At 40.9% G+C, this 22,719-nt stretch overlaps 1 long non-coding RNA gene across 1 annotated transcript; it reads right to left on the bottom strand.

The window, feature by feature from the left end:
• Nucleotides 1-1,627: 1,627 nt before the first annotated feature.
• LOC118500133 lies at nucleotides 1,628-21,855 on the bottom strand. The gene is made up of 3 exons (XR_004902664.1): nucleotides 21,726-21,855; nucleotides 20,028-20,033; nucleotides 1,628-1,642 (listed from the first exon to the last, which is right to left on the bottom strand). It is a non-coding gene; the product is annotated as an uncharacterized LOC118500133 (long non-coding RNA).
• Nucleotides 21,856-22,719: the final 864 nt, after the last annotated feature.

Here is a 22,719-nt window from a genome sequence, read left to right as displayed (position 1 = left end):
CCTCCTGCATGACTCAGGTCACCCTACAAAAGGGGAGCAGCAAGTGTCAGGTCCCTCTCCCAGAACACAGCCCTGTTGTGATATAGCTGCACCTGCTTCAAGCATGCGTCTCACCAGGAAGCTAAGAGAGGACCTAAGTCCTGTCAGGTCCCCAGTGCTCGTCTACCTAAGAGTCTGAGTCTACACCTAGCCCTTGGCTCACCCCCAGTGCTATCTCCCAGAGCCAGCATGGATACATACATGCCGACTACCCTCCAACCACAGGGACTGCTTATGGGTCGTGCTGTTCTTCTGAGAGAAGTTCCCCCCAATTCTTTCCCACAGTATCCCTAAAACCTCCAGTCCGTAGATTCGCCTCCTGTGCTCTCCCGAGGATTTAAGCACAGGTGCAACAAAGTACTTTCACAGGGTAGTGGGCATGAGACCAGAGAGAGCAGCTGGCCCCTGCCCCAAGGGTCTCCAGATTAGCTGAAAACACTAAAAGGTAAAGGATGCAGTCAGATGATGCAACTAGAGTGTGTGCAGGAAACCCACTGTGGTGCAAGAAAGGGTCTGGCTCTGCCTATGGAGAGCGCAGGCAGCTGCCAAGGAGGACCAGCTGGATCTGATGTCCAGGAGCTGGAGTCAGTTTTTCTCCTGTACCCCCAGGTGATTCCTGCTGACATGACCACAGGGCCTCTTGGTGGGGTCAGCGCCTTCCTTGGGTACAATGGCCCAACTGGGATGCGCCAGCCTTCCCATTATACCCCCACACAGGTAGGCTGGAGCATTCAAATAAGTCTCTGCTGAAGACTACTAGACAGGGGGAGTAACAAAATAACAATAGCAATATGACTAACATTCATCAAGTGCATACTATGTTTCAGGCAATTCTACATGCTTTACAAATGTTAACTTGTTTAATTTTCACTGACAGCACTGTAAGGTGGACACTGTTGTCCATCTTTGTAGCTGAAAAACCTGAGGTTGGGAAAGGTTAAGGAGCATGCCCAAAGCACGTGATGGGTATGGCAGAACCAGGATGGCAGAACCCCACCATTTTGATCCTGAGCCCTCACTTTTTAATTTTTAAAACTTTTTATGAAAAAAATTAAGTATATGCAAAAATAGAATAATGTACCAAAATCTCCTGTACCCTTCACCCTGTGCCAGCAATGATCAGCACATGGCCCATCTTGTCTTGCACATACTGCCACCCACTCTACCCCTCCTCTGTTATTTTGAAGTAAATCCCAGACATTATATTATTTCATTTGTGAATATTTTAGGGGAATTTACTAAAAGATAAGAACTTTTAAAAAACACATAGCCGCAATACCATTATCTTGCCTTAAAACAATTAACAATGATTACTTAGAATCATGAAATATTTAGTCACTGTTCCAATTGCAGTTGTCTCAAATACACCATATTATTACAGTTTGTGTGTTTGAAACAAAATAAAAATAAGATCCATGCATTACTGCTAGATCTGTATTTTTAAGCTTCATTTAGTCTGTGGATTCCCACAGCTCTCAATGTTCGCTCGCTCTCTCCCCACTTGTGATTTAATTACTGAAAAAAAACTGCATTGATTTTCCTGTTAAATTTTCTACCATCTGAATTTTGTTGACTACAACCCCATGGTGTAAATTACTCATTTCTTTATTCTCTGTATTGCTATAAATTAGTAGTTGGACCTTGTTCAGGTGGAGGTTAGATGTTTGGCAAGTATTCTTCCATGGGAAGGCACATTATATCTGATTGCCTCTCTTTTTGTGATGATAGCAGTGGTTGGTGCTCAGTGCTTAAACTCCTCGTTAACTAGAGGTTACAATACAGATATTCCAAACCTATTGTTCCATCTTTATTGACTTTTATGAAGAGATACTTCTTCTCATCTACTATAGTATTTGGTTACTCAGTGGTAACATTTATATGGGGGAGACAAGATGTTTTGTTCTTTCTCTTTAATTACCAGTTTTCCTAGTAATATACTTGCTTTTAGCATCAATCAGGTTTGGGTATCTTGGGAGTTTTGTTTGTTTACTTTTGCCCTATCTTGTGGACGTAAGTCTATCTGGTAGTTTTCAATTCATTGTAGTTATTAGCATTAATCATATTCAAATACTCCCATCTTTGGTCAGAGGGGCTCCTAAGTGCTTGTGACCACGTCCTGGCAATGTTTAGGAGCATCCTTTTCTGTGTGGTGTGACAAGATGTTCCAGGCCTCCAGCCCTCTCTCATAACCAGCATTCACAAATATCAGTAATGGTCTCCCCATATCTCTCCAGACACCCAAATATTTAGCACCTCCTCTTTATTCACCCCATGACCAAGCATAATGGAGAGTCCTGCACTAGGACACAGACCATTCAGCATTTCTCACAGGCAGCCCCAGCTGCACACCCACAGCCCCTCCAACATCCCACAATAAACTTGCATGTGAACAGTGATTTTCTAAGTACACTGAATTACTGGGCCCGAAAAGCTAAATGGCAGGATCTCCACTCTTCTTCCAAATTCCTACCCTGGCCTCTGCTATGGGACTGCCCGTCTCACCATGTCTCTGGGCCACCATTAGCTTTCATTCTGCTCCCCACACAGATGCCACCTACACCCATGCTCTAGGCTGCTGATGTACCTTCTGGGAGGTCCACCAGAGGAGCTGTTCACCCTTGATCCCCAAGCTTGACCTTGCTTTGTGGCCTGTGCCCCTCTGGAAATCCCCCTTTCTGCTAGCCTGTAGGACCTCAGGGGTGTCAAACTCATTTTCACTGGGGGCCATATCAGCCTCACTGTTGCCTCCAAAGGGCCAAATGTAATTTTAGGACTGTATAAATGTAACTAGTCCTTAACAGTTAAGCAAGAGCTCGGCACTGCCACTGGGTAGGATCAAGGTGCCAGGCTGGGTAAAACAAGGTAGAGGGCCGGATTCAGCCTGTAGGCCTTATGTTTGTCACCTGTGCTCTAGGTCCTCCTCCTTATTGCTCCTTCATGATCTGGTGCAGCTCTCATCTCTCTGGGAACTGGCCTGCCACTCAGTCACACAACCTGACCCTGGCATTTGTCACCGTGTAAGTCTGGTCGCTAGCCATCACCACCCAGATGTCTCCTGGCCCTTACCACACCTGACTGTCGTCTTTCCTTCTCATGTCCTGCTCCTCTGCAGAGGACTCACTGTCCTACCCAACTCTCTGCACTTGAAGGGGCTTATCTGATGTTCTTGGAGGAAACTGAGCAGGACCATTCACCCTCCAGAGGCCACCAGAAGAAGTGCTGGGGGAGCACTGGTGTGGCAGGTGACCTACCCACACAATTTATGAGCACGTACAAGCCCTGGGGAAAGTTCAAACAGGTGGCCCTGCCTGCCAAGGTGTGGCCCACATCTGAATTTCCCAAATAATTTGAAAATGAAGTGTGTGTGTATACATATGTATAAATACTTATATGTGCATATAATATTTCTGGAAGAAGGCATTAAAAACTGGCAACATTTGTTATCTCTAGGAAAGAGACTGGCTGACTGATGGAGGGAGTGGGAAGACTGATAGAAAGCAGCTGACAAACACTTTTATACAGTGCTTTATTTTTTATGTGTGTTATTACTTCTTTCCTTTGGAAGAGATTCTATCTTTGTTTTCTTTTTTCTGGCAGGCAAAAAAATTTTATTAATAAGAAAAAGGATGGCAATGACATTCAGTTGTAGTCTCAGCTAATATCAACTGATTTCCAGGTAGATTAAGGGCAAATGAGGGTGGCTCTAGGGTTGGTTATTTAGTGGCTCACCAATGTGACCAAAGACCAGGTCCTTCCGTGTTGCCCCTCAGCATGTGGACTTTGTCCTCAGACTTCCTAACCTCATGGCTACCCCAAAAAAGGTAAGGAGTAAACAGGACAATGCCTAGAAGTAGAAGAAAAGCCATGTCTTCCTTGGGTCTCTTTTGAGAACTAAAAAACCTTCCCCCAAAGTCTTCTAGCAGACATATCTCACTATCTAGATTATGTCCCGTATTCACACCCAAATCTGCTACTGGCAAGGGAAAGGGACACCTTGAATGTCTTAGAACAAGGACTATTGCTCAACCCATCACCAGCTAGCCCTCTTAAAAACAATTATTTTTATAACAACCCTCCTTCAATTCATAAACCAAATTCATAGATAACATAATTTACCTATAAATATACATTTCAAAAGAGAATCAAAGTGATGCTTTAGCTGTAATACAGGGAGAAAGTAAAGGTAATTTATAATAAATTAATCTATCTTTTAATAAGCAAATGCACAGGCAGCATACTCTATAGGACATGATGAATCAGTGAGATGCTGGCAGCTACATGGAAATGCCAAGGCCTTGGCAGCTAGAAATGCAGGCAGATGCCAGAGATGACTCAACTAGTACAAGGCCACTGCCACTGACACAACAATTTTCCAAAATGGTGAACAACTCTTGATAAAGTTTCAAAGCACAGTGCAATTATCCCTTGATTTATGCAGGAGTTACTTTCCTAGAAAAGTCATGGCATATTTAAAAACATGCAAAAAGATACTCAGAGTTTATATGCCAAATGGAATAAAGTTTTAGGCTTAGAAATGGGTTTTTCACTTGCATGAATGTCTCAAAAGGACATCAGAAATTCGAGTATCATATGGGGCCATTCTCTTAAGAAGGACCAAGAAGGACTGCCTCACACACTAGGATGCTTAGCATTCCTAGACCCCCTTCACTCAATGTCTATAGTAGGGGCTTTCCCAAAAAAAGCCCCCACCAATTTCCAGAATACACTTAAGGAATGGTGCCACGTCCTTTGAGAACTACTGACTTAGACCACCTGGCTCTCCTGACCATGGGACTTCACAGAGCTGGCTGGATACTGGACAAAAGTGGGGCTCTGTAGGAAATGCAGACACGATTGGAGGTGAACAGGGAATTGCAGTCTGCTAAACACAAGTAACATTTGGACATATTTGCTTATAGCTTTTCCTACACACACATATTTTTCAATACAAATAGGAATAGCTGATTTACCAAATGGGCAGCACTCAATGGGCATAGACAACAAATGGCTTTCTTTTTCCTCTCTTTGCTGTTATTCAGCTCTGCTCTATCAGGGCTCGTTTCCTCACCCTGGAGGACTAGTAACACTGGCAGTCCCACAGCTTTTACAGACATGCTGAGCTCTTATAATCAGAGTAGTATTTTCAAGCACAGAAAGCACAGCCTTGTCTACATCAAGATTCAGTCTGGCATAAGCTTCTCCTCAACCTCCAGCTCAGACCCACCAGTGACAGGATAGTAAGAAGCTAGGGAAACTCCTTCACAAGTGGGAAAGGGAAACTGAGACAATATAATTAAAGAAGGCCAGTCTGAGCAAGTTATAGCCAGCTAATGAATCACAAGGTTTTTATCTTCTCTAACTAAGGACCCCTAGGGGCAACTGGTTCACACATTCCAGACCATCTGGGACAGACCAGCCACGGTCCAGGTCCCTCCTCAGTGATGTTCTTTAAAAATGAAACTAAACTGAAAATAACCCCTGATCCCTCTACACGCACATTTTGATGAATCAACATATTAAAAGACACACCTGAAAAGCCAATGAATATTCTGTTAAGATGTTCCCCTGAAATCTCCCCTAGGATTCTGGCCAAAGAAAGATATTGTAAAAAGCTTCAAGAAAAAGGACACACAGTTTGCTCTTCCCAAAATTTCCTCACTGGCCAGTCACTCTGGTGCCCTGGGGCAAGCATTCTGCTCAGAGATGTAAGACATTTCCTCCTTCTTGTGGCGCCCCACACTCTACAAGCTATTCTCTTGGAGTCCCTTACTTGTCTTGGCTCTAAACCCAACCCCACCCCACCTGAAGAGAGGGGGCAAACAGACAAAATCCATGAATTAACTTCAGTGAATCTGTTTAAGTTTGTAAATTTTCTGTTTTTAAAGCTTGGGGAATTGAGAAATATTAGTACATCACAGAAAAAGCTAACATTCTTTTAGATGACCCCCGTCCCCAATCCAGATCTTTAAAATTGATTGTGTACAATCTATATACACACATACATGTATACATATGTGTATATATGTATACACCAATTAAAAAGGAGCTATTTATACATACATACCTATATACACACACATACATATGTATATCTTAAATATATATATACTATCATTTTGGTGCTTTTGTTGTTTGCACAAATGGTATCTTACTGTATGCATTATTCTGTAACTTGGTTTTCCCACATGATGTGACATCTTTTAGGCCCTTGTCTTACACTCTCTTGGCTTGCCTTTTGCATAACAGTTGCTGTGACAACCAGCTGCTCCCTGGTGTAGCCTGGCAGCTTTACTTCAGCTGTACCTTCTATGTCTTCCTTTCTGGCTCAGGTATTCTGGTACACCAGTAAACCCAGAAATGCCAAAGAATAAACCTTCCCTGGAGCAGTCCTTGACCACTGGAAGATGGAAGCCAGTGAATCACTATTTCACACTTCCAAGATTCAGGCACTCAATTCTATCACATACTCTAAATCAGCGATTTTCAACCAGTATGCCGCAAGAGGCGCACTGATGTGCCACAAGAATTTTTAAAACATGCCATACCAGATTATTTAGTCAGGGGCACTTACCTCTTTTCCCTGAGATTGTCAAATAAAAAATGACAGTGTTCAAAGCAACAATAGACATTCAGTATAAAAGAGTCAATTATACCTAATTTTTGTCAGGTAGGCAAAAAGTATATATTTTGATGTGCTGCAGAATTTTAGTAATTAGCTTCTGTGTGCCATGTGATGAAAAAGATTAAAAATCACTTCTCTACATGGTCCCCCCAGGATTCCCAATTAAAATGCACCCCAAGGGGGATCTAAGATGGCGTCGGAGTAGGAAGGAGCAGATTTGGCTTTCCTCTGCTCAGGGGAGAGAGTCCTGACCGATCTTTGGAGTGGAAAGGCAAGCAACCAACATATTTCAGCATTTTTGAGAACGGAGGACCAAGGATTGAGGCAGAACCGAAAGAACAAAGAACAGATCGCTGCATCAAGGTAGGCTCCCGGGACAGGCGTGTGGTACCGGGGCTGCAGCCCCAGGCCCGGGGGCCGCGGCTGGGTTTGCCCTAGGGTTAGTGGGAGAGAGCCAGGTCAACTGCTCCCTCCCCAGCCGAGCAAGGTCTGGGCGGCTCTGGGAGGAGTCCAGGTGCTGGCGGGCACAACGGGTGGCGAGCAGCTTTGGAGGCGGTGAACGCCAGAGCCAAGTCGCCCTGCGGACCCGGACTCCCAGGGTCACCGTTCTGGCTGGAGCTTTGGCGGTGAGAGAAACCGGGCCATTGGAGAGCGGCGGGCTCGATCGGGAGGAATTTCCCAAGAGGAAGGAGTGGATGGACACAGACACTGTTTGGGGAATTCTCCTGAAGGGATCAGTGGCTCTGGCCTGTTTGCTCCCCAGCTGTGAGCACGCAGGCTGCGGACAGGCCGCGCCCGCCCGCCCACGGGGGCACCGGCGTGCGGCAGACGGCCGTGCAGGCGCAGACGGGCCGCGCCCGCTCACCGGAGCGCGGGGAGCGAGGGTCGCGCTGGTTGCGCCGGGCGGCGGCCGGGCCGCGGAGCCAGTGCGAACCCCACGGGCCTAGGAAGAAAAGCCAAACAAGTCAACCTTCAGACTGCCTCAGCCAGCAAGAGCAGAAAAACCGGTTTGGCCACTTTGAAATCAAGAGACTTTTTAATTTGATTCTATTTTTTTAACAATTTTTAATTTTTTAAGTTTTATTGTTTTTATTCTCTTTTGATTTCTTTTTCCTCTCTTACCTGATTTCTTGTTTTATTCCTTCCTCCTTCCTGTCCTCCAATTTTATCTCTTCTTCCTGCCTTCGTCTGCCTTTTCTATTTTTTTTCTTTTTTAAATTTTTTCCTAAATACCTACAAGTGAGACAAAAGCCTGGAACGGTGAAAAGACCAAAGTTGAACCCAAAGAAGGGGCATCACAACAGCTGGGACAGTGAGATAAATGTCACTCTGCTATTACAAAGAACCTGCAAGTTATTGCAAATTTGTATTATTATTATTTTTCCAGTGTTCCTACATCCTTTTTTTTTTTTTAAAACAATATTTTTATATCCCTCTTATTTTTGTATAGCCTGCTTTGCTAGGCTGGTTTTATTGTATGACCTCACAGCTTTCCCCTGATATCTCTTTCTATACCGTATTACTAATCTACTGTCCATTAACTCACCTGTGTCCTATAAGCATACTACTCAATGTTTGGTACTTCATATCCTTATTACCTAGATTTCATAGACTCTGCCATATGAATGTTGCCATAATATTATTGTAAATAACTGCTGTTCCATGCAAGTGTAATTACTTCACAACACCCCCCCCCCCCAGATCGTAGCCCATTTCAAAGTTTCCTGAACTCTATTACTGTAGTGGTTAACTCTATTCTCTCACACACTACACCTATTTACTACCCTTTACTCTCACCTTACCCCAGAATCTGACCGCCCACAACCTCTCTGCTTTATAGACCCAACGCACAATCCTTCCTCCCCCAACAAGAGTCTTATCTTCTTTCCATCCTTTCTAAAAATCAGCTAGCTGGGTGGAAGATCACGGTTAACACTATACATAGTGAAAGGATCTCGTATATCTTCCCTACTTGCTACTACTGTAAATAGCATAGAATTCTCGGTAGCTGTCTTAAACCATTTTGCCCTCCCCTCCATCTGATGACAAAAAAGAATAGGTGGAGGAGGTGAACACCAGGATACCCACTGGAAGAGGAAACCCAACAACTAAGGAACCACTAACAGATAACAGCAGAAGAAGGTGAAGGAGGGAGTAGTAACCACACAAACCTCAATCCAGGGCTTATCTGGAAATACAACTAAACAGTAGAGACAGTACCCAATACAAACAACTGAACAAGATTTCTTTAAACCTTGTACACACAGAAGAACCAGCCTCAACACAACCTGCCCTCACCAGCACAACAAAATATAGAAGGTGGTGGTCAGAGTGACCCACATTTAACCAGCTGGAGGGAAGGAACCATCAAAGAAAGACTCGACAACAATCAGAACCCAAAGGCAAACACACAGCCAACTTAAACAACAGCCCAAGACCAGCGAGCTTGGGGGGTCAAGGAAACAGTACCACTGAAACTCACTGCTACTCTACTAAAGAAGTTCACATCATAAACCGAGGGAGCCAGAACAGATCAATATAAGAAGCTGAGGTGAACAAGAAGAGTCTCACAAACAATGGGAAGACAAAGAAATACTCCCCAAATGAAAGGAAAGGAGGAAGCCTCAAAAAGAATGCTAAATGAAACAGAGGCAATTCAACTATCAGATATTGAATTCAAAGCAGTGATTGTCAGGAAGCTCAATGAGCTCACAATGAGCTACGAGAAACTACAGGGAAGCTACAATGAACTCAATGAAAACTACATCAGCATAAAAAAGGAAATAGAAACTCTCAACAAGGGCCAAGAGGAAATGAAGAATACAATCTCTGAAATGAAGAACACAGTAGAAGGAATGAAAAGCAGGATCGATGAAGCAGAAGATCGGATCAGCGAGCTAGAGGACAAAATAGAAGAAAACACCCAGAAAGAGCAAGAAAGGGAAAAGAGGCTCAGAAAGAATGAAGAGGGATTAAGAGAAATGCAAGACAATATGAAACGTAATAATATCCGTATAATAGGGATACCAGAAGGAGAAGAAGAAGAACAAGGGATAGAAAACCTAGTTGAACAAGTGATGATGGAAAACTTCCCTAATTTGATGAGACAAAAAGTCACACAAATACAGGAAACACAGAGAGTCCCAATCAAGAGGAACCCAAGGAGGCCCACCTCAAGACACATCATAATTAAAATGGCAAAATTTCAAGACAAAGAGAGAATCTTAAAGGCAGCAAGGGAGAAGAAGGAAGTAACATACAAGGGGGCCCCAATAAGGCTAACAGCTGACTTCTCAATGGAAACACTCCAAGCCAGAAGAGAATGGCAAGAAATAATCCAAGTAATGAGAACCAGAGGCCTGCAACCACGACTACTTTACCCAGCAAGGCTCTCAATTAAGATAGAAGGCCAAATAAGAAGCTTCTCAGACAAAAGAAGTCTAAAAGAATACACCTCCACTAAACCAGCTCTGCAAGAGATGCTGAAGGGACTGCTTTAAGGAAAGAAAGGAAAAGAGAGAGTGAGAGAGGATCACACGTACATAAAAGGCAATGAATAAGTACCTATCAATAATAACCTTAAACGTAAATGGACTAAACGCTCCAATCAAAAGACATAGAATAGCTGATTGGATAAGAAAACATGACCCACACATATGCTGTCTACAAGAGACCCACCTCAGGATAAAAGATCTGCACAGGTTGAAAGTGAAGGGCTGGAAACAAATTTTCCAAGCAAATGGACAGGAGAAAAAAGCCGGGGTAGCAATACTCATATCTGACAAAATAGACTTCCAAAGAAGATCCATAAAGAGAGACCCAGAAGGTCATTTCATAATACTCAAGGGAAGAATTCACCAAGAAGACATAAACATAGTAAATATATATGCACGCAACATAGGAGCACCTAAATACATAAAGAAAATCTTAGAGGACTTCAAGAAAGATATGGACAGCAACACAATTATTGTGGGGGATTTTAACACCCCTCTATCAAAAATGGACAGATCTTCCAAACAAAACATCAACAAAGATATTGTGGCATTGAACAATACCCTAGACGAGCTGGGCTTTACTGATATTTACAGAACCCTCCATCCCAAAGAAGCTAAATACACATTTTTTTCAAATGTACATGGAACATTTTCAAAGATTGACCACATGATAGGACACAAAACAAGCCTCAACAATTTCAAAAAAATTGAAATCATACCAAGCAATTTCTCAGATCACAAGGGACTGAAACTAGAAACCAACCACAAGGAAAAAAAACCCAAAACACTCAAATTCGTGGAGATTAAACAGCATGCTATTAAACAATGAATGGGTCAAGAATGATATTAGGGAAGAAATCAAACGGTTTTTGGAAACAAATGAAAACGAACTCACAACAACCCAAAACTTATGGGACACAGCCAAGGCAGTCCTGAGAGGGAAGATCATAGCGATACAGGCCCACCTAAAAAAGTTAGAAACATTTCAAACAAACAACCTAACCCTACGTCTACAAGAACTCGAGGAACAACAACAAAGACAGCCCAGAGCAAGCAGAAGGAAGGAAATAACCAAGATCAGAGCAGAATTAAATGACATAGAGGCTAAAAGCACAATTCTAAAGATCAATGAATCCAAGAGTTGGTTCTTTGAAAAGATAAACAAAATCGACAAGCCTTTAAGCAGACTCATCAAGAAAAAAAGAGAGAAAACCCAAATAAACACAATCAGAAATGAAAGAGGAGAGATGACAACAGATACCACAGAAATACAAAGGATTGTAACAAATTACTACAAAGAGCTGTATGCCAAGAAATTTGAAAACCTAGATGAAATGGACAAATTTCTAGAAAAATATAACCTTCCAAAACTCAATAAAATGGAAGCAGAAAGCCTCAACAAACCAATAACAGCAAAAGAAATCGAAGCAGTAATCCAAAAACTCCCAACACACAAAAGCCCTGGACCAGATGGTTTCACAGGAGAATTCTACAAAGCATTTAAGGAAGAACTAACACCTATCCTTCACAGACTATTTCAAAAAATCCAAAAAGATGGAAGACTACCAAACTCTTTTTATGAGGCCAACATCATCTTAATCCCAAAACCAGATAAAGACACAACAAAGAAAGAAAACTACAGGCCAATATCGCTGATGAACATTGACGCTAAAATCCTCAACAAGATACTGGCAAACCGCATCCAACAGTACATTAAGAAGATCATACACCATGACCAAGTGGGATTCATTCCAGGTATGCAAGGATGGTACAATATACGCAAATCAGTAAATGTAATACATCACATAAACAAAAGCAAAGACAAAAACCACATGATCATATCAATAGATGCAGAAAAAGCATTTGATAAGGTACAGCACCCATTTATGATAAAAACACTCAGTAAAGTGGGAATAGAGGGAGCATTCCTCAACATAATAAAGGCCATATATGAGAAACCTACAGCCAACATTATACTCAATGGGCAAAAATTAAAATCTTTTCCACTAAGAACAGGAACAAGACAAGGATGTCCACTTTCACCACTTCTATTCAATATAGTACTGGAGGTTCTAGCCACAGCAATCAGACAAGAAAAAGAAATAAAAGGAATCCAAATCGGAAAGGAGGAAACAAAACTGTCACTGTTTGCAGATGACATGATAGTGTACATAGAAAATCCTATAGACTCCACCAAAAAACTGCTTGACCTAATAAATGAATTTGGTAAAACAGCGGGATACAAAGTCAATATCCAGAAATCAAAGGCATTTCTGTACACCAACAATGAAACAGCAGAAGCAGAAATCAAGAAAAAAATCCCATTTGAAATAGCAAAAAGGAAAATAAAATACCTAGGAATAAACCTAACCAAAGAGGTAAAAGACCTGTATTCAGAAAACTACATAACACTGAGGAGAGAAATCAAGGAAGACACAAACAAATGGAAACATATACCGTATTCATGGATTGGAAGAATTAATATCATTAAAATGTCCATACTACCAAAAGCAATCTACACATTCAATGCAATACCGATTAAAGTACCAATGGCATATTTCACAGACATAGAACAAACACTTCAACAATTTATATGGAACCATAAACGACCCCGAATAGCTGCTGCAATTTTGAGAAAGAAGAGTAAAGTAGGAGGAATCACAATACCTGACATTAAACTATACTACAAGGCCACTGTAATCAAAACAGCCTGGTACTGGCATAAAAACAGGCACATGGACCAATGGAACAGAACAGAGAGCCCAGAAATAAACCCAAGCCTCTACGGTCAATTAATATTTGACAAAGGAAGCAGCAACATAAAATGGAATAAAAATAGCCTCTTCAACAAATGGTGTTGGGAGAACTGGACAGCTACGTGCAAAAAAATGAAACTCGAGCACCAACTTACACCTTATACAAAAATAGATTCAAGGTGGATAAAAGACTTAAATATAAAGCGTGACACCATTAAAGTCCTAGAAGAGAACGTAGGTAGGAAAATCTCAGATATTTCACGCAGAAACTTTTTTACTGACTTGTCTCCTAGAGCAAGGGACATAAAGGAAAGAATAAACAAATGGGATCTCATCAAAATTAAAAGCTTTTGCACAGCTAAGGAAAACAGTATCAAAATAAAAAGAGAACCAACTGTATGGGAAAACATATTTGCTAATGATACCTCAGACAAGGGTTTAATTTCCAAAATATATAAAGAACTTACGCGACTCCACTCTAAGAAGACAAGTAACCCAATTAAAAAATGGGCAAAGGACTTGAACAGACAATTCTCCAAGGAGGACATACAGAAAATCCAAAGACGCATGAAGCGATGTTCAATATCGCTAGCCATCAGAGAGATGCAAATTAAAACCACAATGAGATACCACTTCACACCAGTCAGAATGGCCATCATAAACAAAGCAACAAATAACAAGTGTTGGAGAGGATGTGGAGAAACGGGGTCCCTAGTGCACTGTTGGTGGGACTGCAGACTGGTACAACCATTATGGAAAGCAGTTTGGAACTTCCTCAGAAAACTAAAAATGGATCTGCCTTTTGACCCAGCAATTCCATTGCTGGGACTCTATCCTAAGAACACTAAAACACCAATACAAAAGAACCTTTGCACCCCGATGTTCATAGCAGCACAATTTACAATAGCTAGGTGCTGGAAGCAACCTAGATGCCCATCAGTAAATGAATGGATCAAAAAACTATGGTACATTTACACAATGGAATTCTATACAGCAGAAAGAAAGAAGGAGCTCATACCCTTTGCAACAGCATGGATGGAGCTGGAAAGCATTATGCTAAGTGAAACAAGCCAGGCAGTGAAAGACAAATACCACATGATATCACCTTTAACAGGAATCTAAACAACAAAGCAAAACAAAACAAAAAACTAGCAAAATATAACCAAAGACACTGAAATAGGGGATAGTCTGACAGTGGCCAGAGGGGAGAGAAGAGGGAATTTCAGGGGGGAATGGGTAGGGATTACAGGAACAAATTTGGAGGACACGTGGACAAAAACTAAGGGTGGGGGGTGGTGGGGGGAAGGGGGGAGGGTTGGGTGGAGGGGCTGAAACGGGAGTAGGGGGCAGAAAACTGTACTTGAACAATGATTGAAATAAAAAAAAAAAAAGAGCAAAGGGGGACAAATATATGGTGATGGAAGATGATTTGACTGGGCGCTGGGCACACAATGCAATATGCATTTAAGCGTATCATAGGAATGTACACTTGAAACGTATATGATATTATTAACCAATGTCACCCCAATAATTTTAACGAAAATAAACAAAAGCAAAAAAAAAAAAAAAATGCACCCCAATTGCCACTGCAGTCATCGGCTTAATAACACACCACTGAAATGGCTTTTCCTGCTTCTCAGTCCCTGAACTCCTAATCTCAGAAATACTTCCCAAGATAAATCTCAGCCCTGGCTGGTGTAGCTCAGTGGATTGAGCACGGGCTCTGAACCAAAGCATTGCAGGTTCAATTCCTAGTCAGGGCACATGCCTGGGTTGCAGGCCACAGGCCCCAGCAACCGCACATTGATGTTTCTCTTTCTCCCTCCCTTCCCTCTCTAAAAATAAATAAATAAAATCTTTTAAAAAATACAATGATTTAAAAAAACAAAGATAAATCTCCTGAATGCAATCAATCCCTTATCTCAGGTTTTTGGTGGAACCCAAGCTGAAACACTAAATTAAAAATATCGTTAAAAGAAAACTATATATCACCCTGGCTGGTGTGGCTCAGTGGATTGAGTGCCAGCCTGCAAACCAAAAGATCGCTTGTTTGATTCCCAGTCTGGACACATTTCTGGGTGGTGGGCCAGGTCCCCAGTTGGGGGCATGTGAGAGGCAACCTATCAATGATCTCTCGAGTATCAGTGTTTCTCTTCCTTCCCTTCTCCTTTCTCTAAAAAAAAAAAATAAAAATAAAAACAACAAAAGTAAAATAAAATAAATATATATTGATCTTCTTTAGTGGATCTCAAAACGTGGACTGGAGGCCTAGTCCTAGAGACAATTTCTGAGGGTCCACAAGGTCAAAACTATTTCCATAATTGATAAGGGAACCCTAGACTTAAAATCATTAGCCTTAGTTGATAGGCTTAAGTGTTGAATGCCTGGGGAGAGCTATTATTCCATGAACTGGAATGCATAACCACATTGACTCCAGGAGGATGACAAGCAATTTAACCTTTGTGCCCCAGGGGGTCTGCAAGCAATGAAGATGGTATCTGAGTTTTTAATCAACAAATAAAGAAGTACCAGGAAAAGTTGCCCTAGACTGCAACTCATCCAATTAACCCTTTTTCCAACCCCCTTATCCACCCTTTTTTCTCCTTACAAAAAGGTCAGCTTGAAAGATGTTAAGATAGTTTTTGAGGGTACATAACACACCATATTCTCAGATCACTGGCATCTCAATAAAGTGCCCATAAAGATCCAACCCCTGTCTCTACTTATTGGTTCCGGTAGTGACAGGCAGCACAAATGCTGGCTTTTCCGACTTCACCATCTCACTAAGAGGTTACTTGTCTTTTCATTCTTACTCTCTCACAAGTCTACAATGAAGTTTTCAAGAAACTATATTGTACATGCAATAGCATGAAGCAAATATGAGAATCTAGGTGTCTTCTAATAAACCAGGAGTTAAAGAGGTTTGAAAAAAAATGTAAAACGATACCATTGTTCTCCCTGTGGATGAAAAAGGTCAAGCAACCTCACAGAGTGATCTGCTCATAAATTCCTATCTGGACAGATCATAGTGGTTTGTCATGTCCCAGGCATATAACTTCTTCAGAAAAAGGTTTATTCAGAAAAAGGACTTTGCCTTAAGCAAGTCCTGTCCATTGTTCTTGTGCATCTTTGAAATGCCAGAATAATCATCTTTTTCAGACACCTTGAAGGCATGATCACCCTCAAGGGAGTACAGATCTTGTTAACTATCATGTTACCCAATCCTCTCTTAGCTTTTTCCCACCTTCATTTAATTCCAAATACATTTTAAAAAATGCAAACTGTCATTCTAGGACATATTTTTCTCAGTCTGTTTATAGTTTTCTTTTTCCTTTCTTTAAAGTATATCTTACTGATTATGCTATTACAGTTTTCCCATTTTCCCCTTTATGCCTGCTCTGCCCTGTACCCCAACCCTCCAGCATTCCCCCCTTGTTCATGTCCACGAGTTGTACATATAAGTTCTTTGATTTCTCTGTTTCTTATACCACTCTTAACCTCTCCCCATCTATTTAATGCCTACCAGTTATGCTTCTTATTCCCTGTACCTTTCCTCCCCCATTTTCCCCTCCTCCTCCCCACTGAAAACCCTCCATGTGAAGTCCATTTCTCTGATTCTGTTCCTGTTCTGGTTGCTTGCTTAATTTTTGTTTTTGTTTTTTTTAGGTTCAGTTGTTGATAGTTTGTTGTCATTTTACTGTTCATAGTTTTTAATCTTCTTCTATTTCTTAGATTAATCCCTTTAACATTTCATATCACAAGGGCTTGGTAATGATGAAGTCCTTTAACTTGACCTTATCTGGGAAGCACTTTATCTGCCCTTCCACTCTAAATGAAGGCTTTGCTGGATAGAGTAAGCTTGGATGTAGGCCCTTGCCTTTCATGACTTGGAATACTGCTTTCCAGCCCCTTCTGGCCTGCAAGGTTTCTTTTGAGAAATCAGCTGATAACCTTGTGGGCACTCCTTTGTAGGTAACTCTCTCCTTTCCTCTTACTGCTTTTAAGATTCTCTCCTTATCTTTAATCTTGGGTAACTTAATGCTGATGTGCCTTGGTGTGTTCCTCTTTGGGTCCAATTTCTTTGGGACACTCTGAGCTTCCTGGACTTCCTGGAAGTCTATTTCCTTCACCAAACTGGGGAAGTTTTCCTTCATTATTTGTTCAAATAAATTTTCAACTTCTTACTCTTGCATCTATGATTCTGATGTTAGACTGTTTAAAGATGTCCCAGAGTTTGCTAAGGCTCTCCTCATTTTTCTGAATTCTTGTTTCTTCATTCTGTTTTGGTTGTATGTTTATTTCTTCCTTTTGTTCCAAATCATTGATTCGAGTCCAGTTTCCTTTCCTTCTCTGTTGGTTCCCTGTATATTTTGCTTTATTTCACTTTGGGTATCCTTCATTTTGTGACTAAACTCAGTCATTTCTGTGAGCATTCTGATTACCAGTGTTTTGAACTCTGCATCAGATATGTTGTCTATCTCTTTGTCGCCTAGTCTTTTTCTGGAGTGTTGCTTTGTTCTTTCATTTGGGCCATATTTCTTTGTTTCGGCACACCTGTTATGTTGTAAAGAGGCAGGGCCATAAGTATTCACCAGGGTGGGGCAACCCTCCTTGTTGCACATTGTGTTGTTGTCTGTGGGGGAGAGGTCAGAGAGGTAACAATGCCACTGGCTTGCTCCACTCTAGCCCCACTTTCCAAGGAATTCTCCTGTAAGACTGGGAGTTTCTCCCACCATGGCAACCCCCACAGTAGTTTACAGCTAGCGTCAAGTCTTTAGTTTTCTATTCAGCCAGGCCCATCTCACCAGTCCGCTGCCTTGCCAGGTGTCCTCTCCGCTCAGCTGCCCATCTCTGCTCCTCCTACCTGTCTGAGTGAATGTTTCTTTAATTCCATGGTTGTCAGAGTTCTATGTCATTTGATTTTCTAGCATTTCTGGTCATTTATTGTTTTTAGATTGGTTGTTATCCTTTTATTGGTTGTTCAAGGAAGTGAAGCATTTCTACCTACACCTCCATTTTGGCCAGAACTCCATATTTTTCCTTGTTTTTTTTTTTTTTGTAATCCTCACCTGATGATATGTTTATTGATTTTTAGAGAGAAAGGGAGAGATAAGCATCAGTTGCCTCTAGACTCGGGATGGAACCTGCAACCTATTTATGTTCCCTAACTGGGGATCAAACCCACAACCTTTTGGTATATGGGACAATGTTCAAATCAACTAAGCCACCCAGCCAGGGCTCTCAGTCTGCTTAGATCTTACTTCCAGACATGTCCTCTGTTTGGTTCACATAAATTTTTATAAAAATTCTCCACAGCTTTGGATGTTCTTATGTAGACACCACTAAATTGTTTTGTTTTGGAAAATATAGCTTTTTTAAATTAAAGTGTTATTCACATTAATATAAATATGTTAACATATAATGGTTTTATTACTTTTAATTAATATTTTTTAAATTTCTCAGTTTTGTAATTCTAATGCTATAAATATTAGTAGATATAACCTACATATACGAAAGCTTTCCAAGAGCATCAATAATTTTGAAGATGTAAAGGGGGCCTGAGACCAAAAAGTTTGAGAGCCACTGGTCCAGTTCATTGCTTTTAACTTCTAAATCCACCAAATACATGTTATCCGTGTATATGCTTTATGAATCCATTTCCTTCCTAACAAACATTTATTTCAATTTTCTTTGGTCAAAGATGATGATGCATAAACATGCCCGAAGCTGCTTCTTGCACATGGGTGCAAATATTTCTGTATGGTATATTTCTAGAAATAGAATGCTGAGTCAAGGGATATAAACATTTTTAGTTGTAAAAGTCAAGTTGTTCTATGTATTTGCTACTAAAATGAAGAGGACCCACCCACCTGATGGGTGGCAGAGCCAAACACTGAACATCGAGTTTGTTAAAGTGTTTGTTGGCAGGGCATCAAGCCAGGAAAACAGGAAGCTATCACTTAAATGCCAAACTCCCCTGATGATTTTTAATAAAGTGATTTTCAAGGCAAGATTGAAGGTTAAAGACCAGGAGTCACAAATGAAGATGATTGGTTAGTTCTTGTGTAAGCTTCAGAGGTGCTCCTAAGTCTGATTAACCTAGTTCCTGACATCATCTTGTCTGGAGCTTTCCTAACTGTGGTTGGGCCATCCAACCAGGGTGAGGAACCAAGATTCTGAAAAGTATCTATGATTGTGTATCAGTTGTGTGACATGATATTTAAAGCAAAAGCAGAAACTGAACATCTCCTAATCACTTTTATTGTTTAAGCTTTCACTGGCTTATGCATAACTAGCTCCATTTTCCTATTATGTCAAACAAAGTGCACTCTTTCATTTGTTTGTTTTGTTTTGTTTAATATTTTTTTATTTTTCAATTACAGTTGACATAGAATATTACATTAGTTTTAGGTGTACAACCAGGTGTACAACCTAGTTTTAGGCATTTATATAACCTGCAAAGTGGTTACTCTGATAAAACTAGTGTCCACCTGACACCATACATAGTTATTACAATATTATTGACTGTATTCCCTATGTTATACATTACGTCCCCATGGTTATTCTGTAAACACCAGTTTGTACTTCTTAATACCTTCACCCTTTTCATTCATCCATTTAACCCCTCTTCCATCTGGCAATCATCAAAATATTCTCTGTACCTATGAGTCTGTTTTATTCTGCTTGTTCATTTATTTTGTTTTTAGATTCTACATACAAGTAAAATCATATGCTATTTTTCTTTCTCTGTCTCACTTATTTCACTTGGCACAATACCTTCTAGGTCTATCCATGTTGTTGCAGATGGAAAGATCTCATTCTTTTTGTGGAGGCGGGGGGCTGAGTCATATTCCATCGTATGTATGCTTGACTTTTAAGCAAAGTGTACTTTGAAACATATTTTCCTGGAATTCATGTTACAGGAAGGCCTTCAGGGCATGAAAAATATATTTTCTTAATCTTTAAACTATAAGTGGCTAATATACTTTCTTAATCTTTGACTACAAGCTACATGACAACCAAAGCAATTGAAACATTTCATTAAAGCCTACACCTACAACTCTAGATTCCATGATCTAATATCTAAACATGTGTACTGTTAATTTTCAGTTTCACATTTGCCTGTACAATTTGTTTCTTGTGTCAGTATACAAAGTACCCATTTCTTCATATCTTTTCTCACCAACACTTTGTATTGTCCAATTTCACTCTTAACAAATATGATGATTGCAAATGGTATTCCCTCACCACTTTTTTCCTTTAGATTTCCCTGATTACTAGTGCAATTGGTCACCTTTTTATGATTATTGGTCATTTGTATTTTTTGACACAGTATAAGAAATTTTATTATCTCAAATGATGGTGCATAACCAATAACAAGCTAATTAGAAGAAGACACAGAGGGGAACTTCAGATACTGAGGTGAATTTCTGAACAGGTTTAAAACTTTAAATGTTGATGATATAAGTTTCATGATCTTTTTAAAATGTAGGGCCTTCCTTTCACTTGACAATTTTTACTTAACAGTTCTTACTTTATGAAGTTCAACCAGTCTTTAGCCTATAAGTTAAATGAAAAACAGAGAGTAAAATAGAAAATTTCTCCAATATATGAGGGTCTTAGAAATAGTTTGTTTTCCTTATACTTTTGCATATATTTTAATGTTTGAATTTGAAAGTTTACTAAGGACTTCTTCATTTTTGACTTTTAAAAATGGTTGTCACTTCTGGTCAAGATGGTAGCACAGGCAGACATGGCTCACCTCCTCACACAACCACATCAAAATTACAAATAAAATATAGAGCAGCCATCACTCAAAACTGTCATAAATTGAGTTGAATGAAAGTATGACAACTATGGAATTAAAGAAACCACAGCCATCCAGACTGGCAGGAGGAGCATAGATGTGGAACAAGCTGGTCCCATACCCACATGTGTTAGACAAAAATTCAGCAGGCATATCTTAGGAGCAAAGAGTCCCAGACCTACACAAGGTGCCCCCAGCACAGAGTTCCAGTTCCAGGAACATAAGTCCCCACAACTCCTGGCTGCAAAAACCAATAGGGATGAGTTGGTGGAAGAAATTTCTGGAGCCCCAAGCAGTTCCTCTTAAAGAACACACAAATGGACTCACCTACTCAGACTTATTCCCTCTGAGCTCTAACAATGTGAAAGCACCTTGAAAGGCACCAGTGCTATACTGAGAGAAACTGAAGTGTCTGGCATCAAGGCGAGCAAAGGTTATTGTCCCTTTTCTAAAGGCTCTCCCTACAGAGCCACAGAGCCAGCAACCTGGTTCCATATCTGAGACTCCATCACCTAGCTAACACTGTTTGACTGCCTTGGAGATCCCCAGACACTCTGCCCCACCCAACTTATGGACCTACAAAAGTTGCTATTCCATATGAGTGGCTGGTCTTGGCTCATACTGCAGAACTTCCTTATTCCTCTCAAAAAAGCAACAGCTGTCCTCAGTGAGGTTCAGGTCTGGCACTAGGATCAGCCAGCTTAGATTCACAATTTTGCGTCACTTGGGAATCTCCAAGCCCAGCACAAGTAGCAGCCATCTCTGATTGCTTTATGGCTTAGGCAGGGTGGCCCTGGGAAAAACATATGTGGGGGGCTGACCTTGGTCCGCACCAGCTGGGAAACCCCAAGACCAGCACACCCAGTGGACAGCTACAGACCACATCAGAACACCAACACTCTGCCCCTGTGCAGCTGATACTCCACAGAGGGCAGATGTTTGTGGTCAGTGATCACAGTCAATCCTTACAGTTGACTGGCCTGGGTAGATTCCTCCCATTGATGAACCAATAGCAACCAAGGGTCAACTACAAGAGGAGGGTGTACTCAGCCCCCACAAAGGATACAACTCAAGTACCCAGCTTAGGTGATAGGGGAGGTTGTGCCACTGGACCCTACTAGACACCTACTGCATTAGGCCACACTACCTAGAGGTAGAGTCAAAGCACCTCTACCTAATACATAGATACAAACACAGGGGGACTGCCAAAACAAGGAGACAAAGAAACATGACCCAAATGAAAGGACAGATCAAAACTCCAGAAAAAGAACTAAACAAAATGGAGATAAGCAATCTGTCAAATACAGAGTTCAAAACACTGGATAAAAGGATGCTCAAGGAACTTGGTGAGAGCCTCAACAGAATAAAAAAGACCCAGTCATAAACAAAAGATACACTAATCAAAAATAAAGAACAATTTACAGGGAAACAATAGTAGAGTGGATAAAGCCAAGAAGCAAATCAATGATATGGAACATAAGGACAAAAAAAACAACCAATCAGAACAAGAACAAAGAATCTAAAAAACAACAAGTATAGTGTAAGGAGCCTCTGGGACAACTTCAAGTGTTCCAACCTTGGCATCATAGGGGTGCCAGAAGGAGAAGAGAAAGAGCAAGAAATAGGAAATCTATTTGAAGAAATAATGAAAGAAAACTTCTCTGATTTGGTGAAAGAAATAGACATGCAAGTCCAGGAAGCACAGAGAGTGCCAAAGAAATTGGACCTAAAAAGGAACACACCAAGGCGCATCATCATTAAGTTACCCAAGATTAAAGAAAAAGAGATAATTAATCTTAAAAGCAGCAAGAGAAAAGCAATTAGTTACCAACAGGGGAATCCCCATAAGACTGTCAGCTTATTTCTCAAAAGATACTTTGTAAGCTAGAAGGGATTGGCAAGATATATTCAAAAATCATGAGAAGCAGAGGCTTATGGCCAAGATTGCTCTACCCAGGAAAGATACCATTGAAGGGAAGATACAGAGCTCCCCCCACCCCC

Source organism: Phyllostomus discolor, chromosome 4 (assembly GCF_004126475.2).
Source record: "Phyllostomus discolor isolate MPI-MPIP mPhyDis1 chromosome 4, mPhyDis1.pri.v3, whole genome shotgun sequence".
Taxonomy (NCBI): domain Eukaryota; kingdom Metazoa; phylum Chordata; class Mammalia; order Chiroptera; family Phyllostomidae; genus Phyllostomus; species Phyllostomus discolor.
The sequence above is the reverse complement of the archived record's forward strand: the minus strand, read 5'-3'. Positions and strand labels throughout refer to the sequence as shown.